Genomic DNA, 9,106 nt, shown 5'->3' with positions numbered 1-9,106 from the left:
TATATATATAGCAGAAGAAGGATCAGCTGGGTGGATCAAATGGTTGTGTTCACACAGCAAGGGAGGGAATGTGATGGTTGAGATAAAGAAGGAAGAGAGATAACAACAAATACTTAAAAACAACTGTATGTAATAAGCCCAGACAACGTTTTCTGCAAGACTAATCAGAGTCATTTCGTCGGTTCCCAGGGGTTTGCTTTCATTTCCAACACTTTCTGCAGAGAATCTGTGCCTCTGACATCACATCCTGTGAGCTTGATGAAGTCGGGGTCGCTGCAGCGATGGCCTGCAGCGCTCTCTGGGAGGACAGCAGCTCATGATGGAGGAAGGACCAAGCTGTACTGCAAATATCAGGTGTCATCTTCAGTAGATCAAACCCCAACTCTGGGAAGCCGGCTGGCCATAACTAAGCCACAGTTCTTGTGATATGTGGCCCTGCTGGTCATAACTCATACTGGTGTTCTATGACTCCAACCCCCCCGATCATCTGTGAACACACTAAGGTAGAAATGAGTCCTCTTCATCTCAGAAAGGTTTCCTTCAAAAACAAGCTGGTCAAGGAAGCTTCAGTCAGTTCATTTAGTAAGTTTCCTCAACATGCCTGAGGATTCATTCAATGTTGATGCATCAAAATGAACTAAACATTATGATCTGTACATTTCTATCTCATGGGCATCAGAAACCTTAACTGTAATGGTGAGATAGTTTACATTCAAATTAAATATATATTTCTAGAACATAAACACTTGAAATCAGATATTTGTGTCATGATCCATGGTTCTGTGTCTTTAGTTTTGAGTTTTTCTGTGTGATTCTGTTTCCCTGTGAGTCTCTGTCCTGTCTTCCCCGTTGATTATTTCCCAGGTGTCTCTCATTCCCTGATTACCCCGTGTGTGTTTAGTCTCACCTGTTGTCTGTGTTCATCGTCGGATCCTCGTCTAATGTCAGTTTTGTCTCAGTCGTCACAGTAGAACTGTATAGTCCTGTGACGGCGTTAGCTCATGTATGTCAGTCTTTAGTTTCAGTTGCTACCGGTATCAAGCTGTTGCTTAGTTTTCTGCCGTGCCGCCTGAACTGGACTGTCGAGTGTTTCATCAATAAATTCATAATTTTCTTCATAAATCGGGTTTTCTGCGTCTCTCCTCACCACTACCACTACCTTATGACAATTTGCACACAAAAAAGTCATTATTTTCTCACTATCAGACTAAATCGTTGTTTAGGTCATTTAGGAATACCTACATTATTTGTATTTTCTAAATAAAAGGGCATACAATAGATCTCCTGCCAGACACACTGCTGCCAACCAGTCGCTCGCTCAGCCTATTCAGACAGAAACATGAAGATTTATCAATGACTCAATGGCTGCTGGAATTATTCACCGTTTGTCATCTCCACTCAGTCCCAGTTTCTTTGATGGCACATTATACCCATAAATTACATACAATGGTCTGGCATGTTTCTGGAAAATTGTTTAACCCACATGCAGAATCATACAATGACCAGAGGATGAAAGTAGTGTGCTATGTGTAATGTGCATTTCAGGAGGCGTTGAATGGAAACTGGAAGGGAGAATGTGTTAGAAATGGGAGGTTCACAGGTAAGTTTACCTGAATGTACTTTTGGATGATCAGTCTTACATTTTGCTGAGGGAGACGGAGCCTTGGGAGGAAACGCTGGGTTCTGCTGACTGGGTTCTGACTGATTTGATTGTTTGATGAGGTGAGACCAGTAGGGATCAGAGACCGGGGCGGTCATCCAGGAATCTGTCCCACAGAGGAAGGGCGTCTGCTAAACAAGGCTTCCATTACCCATGTCTGACCACGCCCGCCACCAATCAGTGAAGAGTATAATGGTTACATCACATTAAAGCACCTGCACGTCTCTGACCGACCCTGCTCCAGAGCAGGGAAGGAAAAAGCAGAAACTGGGTAGAGAAAAAAAAAAACAGAAGTAGAACTGCTCACAAACGAGGCGGAGTGGAGTGGAGCCGGGTCCAGTGGAGCCAGTAGAAAAAAGGTTAATAGACCTTGTAGCTCTGTGTTTCCAAGATCAGAAATAAACAAGGGAGGCAACATTTCATTTCTACGCTCACTAGCTCTGGAACCAAGTGCCTGAAAAACTGAGATGTACAAAAACTGTTGATTCCTTAGAACTGAGACTGAAAACATGAATATTTTCTGCAGCTAACACAATGATTGATTCATAATTGTTGTGCATTAGCACTTTGTTTGCTTCAATTTAGTTATCTTTGTCATTTTATGTATGTTTAATTTCATTGTATGTTTTATCCATATTTCATTTTTAATGTCCCTGCATGTAATTAACTGCTTCAATAAGAGCCATCAGGATAACAGGACGGGTTTGTGACTTCCTGTACTCTCTAAATTTGAGTTTTAATCCTCATTCCTGTGTGTTCTCTTTTCATTAGTTGCATAAGGCCCCTTCTATTGTCCAACAACAGCAGAAACAAACCTTAAATAAAGGCCCGTTGTTCTGAGTCCTTATGAAAAAATCAAAAAAACAAAAACAAAGCCAGTGCTTGAAAGCAAATCTAATTTTACATATATCACTTGTACAAAGCATTGTTTATTTCAATGTATTCTTGTTTAGAGATTAAAGAGATGAAAGCTTTAGAAAAAAAGAACCTGAATTAATTATTAAGGAATAAGTGAAGTAATTCTATTTTGTAAGGATCCAAAGACAATTTAATGGAGTTATTTACTGTACTACACACTTTTCAGCAATTTTTTAAACAATATGCTTAAACTGAAACACATATAAGAACTTAAAAAATATGTTTTCATAAGATAATCTGAGACTTTCTTTCATCTGGAATAATGTCTCAGATTAAAAAGGCACCTGAAATGGAAGCAAAGTCTCAAAATAACTTTTTGAAATTCTGCCTTCCTATGAGTTTTATAACACAGTGAAAAATAATTAGTCCTGTCAGTCAAATTATAATTTGGTTGACAGCAATGAAACTGATTGACAGATTACAATAGATTACTAATCTAATGCAATCAGATTAGTCACACTCTAGCTGTGATTAATCACAATCAATCACTGTGCTTAACAGTGTAAGCTTGAAAAGTAAAAATGCAAGTTTTCAAAATGTGTTAAAGAAAATTTATTGTCTCAAACCAGATATCCCAGTTTTCCAGGTTTTGATGTTCTGGAACGTTTAAAAGAAATCATTTGTTTCAAAAGTAATATTAACATTTTGACTATAAACTGAATCCAAATGATTGTATGGTGATCAATATGTGACTGGCAGGAAATGAAAAGTTCTTGTATCTTCCACCTGTTCCTTTTTGAACAAATTGTGAAAATTGCATGTCAGTTGGCATCATTGCTTGTCCTACGTTTTCCATTTTTATTGTCTGTTCAAAATAAATAAATAAAGATAATGTGAATAGTGTTATACAATAGGTTGTTCTGTCTCTTTTTCAGACTATTTCTATCACTGTCTGAATCCCAGTGAACTCTTTTGTCTTTTTTTCCTTTTGGTGGGTTTGTCCTCTGAAGAGCATCAGGGGTTTCGTGTGCTTGCTTAGTAAAGCCTCTAATGTGTCACCAGAGCAAGTGTAATAGTTTTTTTTTTTTTTTTAGCAAACAAAAACAAAGAGAGATCATTTCCAGCAGCTTCCTTAGTCCTGCATTTTTCTTCATAAACCATTTTTGAAATCATAGCCAGGAGCAAACTCCATCATTTCTTAATGTGTTGAAAAATGTAAATCTTACCAGACACAAGCGTTTGTATTTATGAGACTTGACTGAGAGCTCTTTTGTACCCAGTGTGCCCTAATGATCTTTACTCTCTGGAAACATGGCGTCCCACAACGACAGTTCTGTAATCAAATTAGGAACACTTGACTGATAACGCTAATTAGGTCCAGGGACGTTGTCTTCCATCTGTGCTTCACGTCTCATGGACCAGTGAGCTAACAGCTCGAGCACTGGCCCCGACATCTGGATGCTACATGTCCTAATCAATAGTCACCCTGTGTGATAATGCTAATGATGTCTTTAATTCAGCCAAGCACTGACCCAGACCTGAGTTGTTCCTTTACATGTTTTATGAATGTGAGGCTCTGAACCCAAAAGGACAGGACTCTGTTTGCTCTAAATAGACCCACACTTTCACTCAATAACAAAGCATGGCGTGAGCCTGATTCTTACCACTGAGCTAGTTTTGGTTTAGAAGTTTCTCTGAACAAGGCGAGGGTTTGTGCCCTTCTGTGTTGTGATGGATTTGCTGTGAAAAGCTGTGCCAACCTTTGTACTTCACACAAAAATACCAGAAAACACAAAAACAATGAAGCTTTTAGATTCACGGAGAAGAATCTTTCTTGACCGAGTTCCCCCCACCACTCTGCTCTCTCGTTGGACAGCTGAGGTGATTGTGTAATGAAAAAAAGCAACAGTCTGCATGCATTTACTTGATGAGGGCCAAAGTTTTAGAGAGAAGCGGACACAGATTAAGCCAAGGCTGACCCTCTCTTTTCTCTTCTCTCCCAAAAATCTCTACAGTCCCAACTGACAACTATGATTCAGCCTCTGAGAAGCATGGTCCAGTCATGCAGCATAAGAGGATTGAAGCTCAGATACCACTTGATTAGGCCGCTATGAATGGAGCAATGTGCTCAATCCCAACAGGATTTACATGCCACTTGACTGAGGACATATGGGCTTTAACCCAGTACCGACAAACAGCGAGCAATCTGCTGCTTGTCTTTTTGAATGCTTGTGTTCATCTCAGGGACTAGGAACACAGACAGCTTTGAACCCACTCAGTGCATTCCATAGCTGATGCTCAAAAGAGCTGTGCTCTTGGAAAGGGTCATAGAGCTTACACTAACCTAATTACTCCATGGTAGAGCTGAGCAGGGAGCCACTCCAATTAATGTAAGATTAGGAACACTACTTTTTCTCTCGAGTGGAGAGGGAATTGTTATGAAATGCAGATAATATGGGCAAACATTATAGAAGTAGTCAAGCATAAAAAGCATTTGTTATCCACCTCTGAGCTTTAAAGAAGTGAGATATGAAAGGGTAGTTGTCTTGCCAAGGACTACATTTTTGTCTTTATTCCTTGCTAGCTTTCTTACTTTTTTCTGCTTTGTAATAGTTTCTTAGTAATATCAGAGTTGAAGAATGATAGGGCAAACCGAGTTTAAGCTTTAGAGGGAGGAAGCTAAGAAATGAACTTTGATTTTAAGCTTCATATTCCACAGAACTCATCAATCCATGAAAATTCATTAAAAAAGCTTGAAAGTGTTTTCAATTCTGCAAAATAATTTGTTTTGTTAAACTATTTCTAAATTTAGTAGAGATTCTTAATTTGAATTAAGAACAGTAATGAAGACATATAGAATACCAATTATCTAACTGGACATAATTGACATGACGCTGGCTCCGCCCCCATCATGACGTAGAGCATACCTCCACCAATCATTCCAAGGGATTTGTCAGCAACTGACCAATTCAGCGTCGCAAGTGCACATCCCTTATCTAGAGGAACTGACCTCCGACAATATTGGCAATGTTTATCATAGCAAACACTCTGCGGTCAGAGAGATTTGAAGAAAATAATAGATAATCACGGTCCAAGTTGTCCGTAGGGAACATGCAATCCTGATAGCCGTTACCCAGAACATGTAGAGGGCAGAATTCAAAACCAAAAACGAGTCTGGAATAACGCAGCAAATGGATCATGGCCTGCAGCCGACCTCATGTCCATCTGAATGAAACTGATGGGAACTACGATGTGTTAGTCAGCAGGAAGGTAACCGGTAGTAAACATCCCATTTTTGTCATAACGACACTTATTGATAGTCAAATTGAACTCTGTAGCGGTTAATTGGGCAAATAATTAAACACAAGTGAATAAAGAAAATTATACGTAGATATTATATTTGTCATGAATGCTGCTTAACTTGAACAATGTAATATATTATGTGGAAGTAATCAGGCTAACGGCTTAAGGACTCCGTGCTAATAGCTCATGTTAGTCGATAACTCAATACTGACGGCCAAGTGTCAAATAAACACAACTCAGTCTGACTAAAGTATCAATGCTAAACATCTAATCATTTCCAGATCAATAAATTAAGGAAGTTGTGGTGGATTTTATGCATGTAGATTCAAATGGTAGCTCTATGGCAGCATGGAAACAGACTGCAACAACTGCTGTATTTACTTTTAAGCACCATTTTATGTTTAAGCATTTTCTTGAAGGCAGATTTTCACAAGCCGGTATTGTTTAAGTCATTACTCACCCGTTTTGTTTGTGCAAAATGAGTCTGACACAGCGTTCACACTCACATCCAAACATACTTTGTGTCCCTTATCATTTTTCCTTTTGGGTTCATCGTTTATTTTTCCGTTGTTTCCCGCTAATAACCTTACAGACTTGATGTAGGGCTTTTTAGAGAATTTTCTTGCCCGCCGTCTTTGCCTCAGCGTTGGTTTATGTCATGTTTTGAGGGAGGTTTTTGACCCGCATGAAGAAACACATTGGCAGAGGGAGAGCAGTTAACAATGATTTATTTGCAGGGAAACAAATGACCTTGGAAGGTTAGGGGGCAATCGGGAATTCAGGCTCTGCAAGGAGATGGATAAAGTTAGACCGAGGCTGTGACGTGATTATTTCAGATCTGGAAGGGCGAGTTGCTGGGGGGCTTACTTGATCCAGGGAGGATGCGGAACCTAAAGGGGGACACTTGGTGCCGGGTGTGTCCGTGGCGGATCGGGTAAGCCGGGCAGGGAGGGCAGGCTGGCTGTGAGGCTTGAAGCTTGACTTGGAGCAGCAATCGGGGTGAATCCTTGGAGTCGGGTCCATGAAGAGCTTGAGTAAAGGCGTGATTGCAGGAGTCATGTTCCAACTCTGTGGAACCATCGTGCGGCGAGTGACTGCTCCACAGCTTCTAATAACTCCAGCCAGCCGATTGCCAGAACCAGCTGCAGGTGCGCCAGTGTTCTGTTTATCTGTGCTACCCATGAATCCGTCCTACCTTGTAGTAATGCGCATATCCATGCTAAGTCACATACTGTTTACTCAGCAGATTTCTTATAAATACATCCTACCTGTGGAAGTCTCGTTTCATGTGTTTTATTTTGTCGAATATTACGGTAAGCTTTATTTAACTTATTTTTTACCTGGCTTTCATTAAGCAGTTGTATTACTTAATGTTTTAAGTTTACATGACAGGCAGCTTGTAACTATAAATTGCTTTAGTTTGCCGTCTGCAATGTCGTTACTACTGTAAACAAGCCATGGTTTGTTGGTTAATCAGAACAAAATATGTTGTTTTGTGAGCTTTTTTGTCCCTATACTTTAAAATATTTTAGCTTAATAACACTCTTTATTACTAAATCTTGCTAAATAGATGTTGGTACCAAGACTATGTGGGATTGAAGCTGTGTAATAGTGGTGTAATATTAGTGTACATGAATCATATCCTATCATTTCAGGTGTACAGTGACCTGCGCAGTTCGATGGACACATTGTGGCTGTTCTGCATCTGATAAAATCTGTCACACAACGTAATAATGCGCAAAAAAGAGTTGTGATCTATTCCAATAAAAACTGTTTCCCCTATCTGATACTGCTTTATTCTTACAAACACTTTTGTAATTAAAATATTTTTAAAAAGGTGGGATATTCTAATAAAAGGATTAGTGCATACATCTATAACTTTTCATTTTAAATGGGTAGGACATTCTGATGAAGGTTTCGTCTTCTTGTGGTTTCATCATGTATATAAATTGTCCCAATGTCTCGGATAATGCATTGAGTTCCACTACCTCTGCTATAATAACAGTTTGTTTGTTGGTTTGTTCTACTTCAGCAAGGGGGCGGAGCCAATGTCATGTCAAGTAGATCACTAACTTGCAGCAAAGTGCTAGCATAACCATGCTAGTACATTCACCATCACATAGGATATTAGGGGTTTATCAATCAATCAACCAAATTTTATTTGTATAGCACATTTCAACACCAAGGCATTTCAACGTGCTTTACATCATTATAACAAAAACACAGTCATGTAACATTGAATAAACAATAAAAAATACATAAATTAAACCTGCAACCCTTTTCTAAGCTTTTAGAACTTTAGTTAAAACGCCATTTAACTGGGACTCTAACCCTAAACCCTTACTCTAACCCACGTCCCTCCTGACCCATCCTCTCCTGAGTGAAATTAAAGCTGCAGTATGTCACTTTTATATAAATATTTTTTTCACATATTTTCTAAAACTGTCATTATGCTGTGACAGTATAGTATGAAAGGTAATCTGTGAAAAATATATTTCCTCTGCCTTCTCCCATGGTTCTTTAGAAACAACCAGTCAGTGGCAGGAGAGTTTTAGCGCTGTCAATCACAATCTCATGATGCTGCTCATCCTTCTTCCTAGTCGCTCTGTGCCATGCTGCAGCTAGCATAGCACAGAGCAGTGTAGATTGAAACTGTGAATGCTCAGTTGGATGTTAAATTCATGAGCAGTAAATATTGTGCTAATTATCAGTGTTGAACCAAAGCAAGCAAGGCAGATGCAAGCCTTTAAATTTGTGATGCTTTTTATGGGTCAAATAGACTCAAAAAATTGTAACAGCAGCTGCGGGGGGGATTCCTGTCCGCGCCCCTGATCATAAGTAATCTTTATGCCAAACATGTTCCCTGTTCCAATGTCTTTGTAAATTGATTTTAAACCAATATGTGTGTGTGTGTATATATATATATATATGTGTGTGTGTGTGTGTGTGTGTGTGTGTGTGTGCGTGTGTGTGTAATTAAAAATTCATAAATGCCATTTTTTAAGAAACACAATCAAAATCACATGAGTAAGTTCACACAGTGGGTCATTAAAACATGCTCCTACTGCTTCCTGTTATCGTATTCATATTTTCTACCAGTACACTGTAAACCCAAATTTGTAATTATGGTAAATGATGCAAATGGGATGGTTATAAACCAAATAAAAAGAGCTGTTTAAATAAAATCTTGTGTCAAAGATAATCCATTACTAAGGAACTTATTGTTTTAAAACTAATATTTACAAGCAATTGACTCGCCCATTACTCATCTTTATCACTAATTGT

At 39.0% G+C, this 9,106-nt stretch overlaps 2 long non-coding RNA genes across 2 annotated transcripts in view; one reads left to right on the top strand and one right to left on the bottom strand.

Moving 5' to 3' along the window:
* Window positions 1–9,106, top strand: part of LOC107834674 (uncharacterized) — a 17,485-nt gene that overhangs the window by 2,204 nt on the left and 6,175 nt on the right. The window lies entirely within an intron of this gene.
* LOC103131063 (uncharacterized) lies at window positions 111–1,838 on the bottom strand. Its single transcript, XR_475323.2, has 2 exons — window positions 1,611–1,838; window positions 111–498 (listed from the first exon to the last, which is right to left on the bottom strand). It is a non-coding gene; the product is annotated as an uncharacterized LOC103131063 (long non-coding RNA).

Source organism: Poecilia formosa, unplaced genomic scaffold, assembly GCF_000485575.1.
Source record: "Poecilia formosa unplaced genomic scaffold, Poecilia_formosa-5.1.2 Scaffold714, whole genome shotgun sequence".
NCBI classification, from domain to species: Eukaryota; Metazoa; Chordata; class Actinopteri; order Cyprinodontiformes; family Poeciliidae; genus Poecilia; species Poecilia formosa.
The sequence above is the reverse complement of the archived record's forward strand: the minus strand, read 5'-3'. Positions and strand labels throughout refer to the sequence as shown.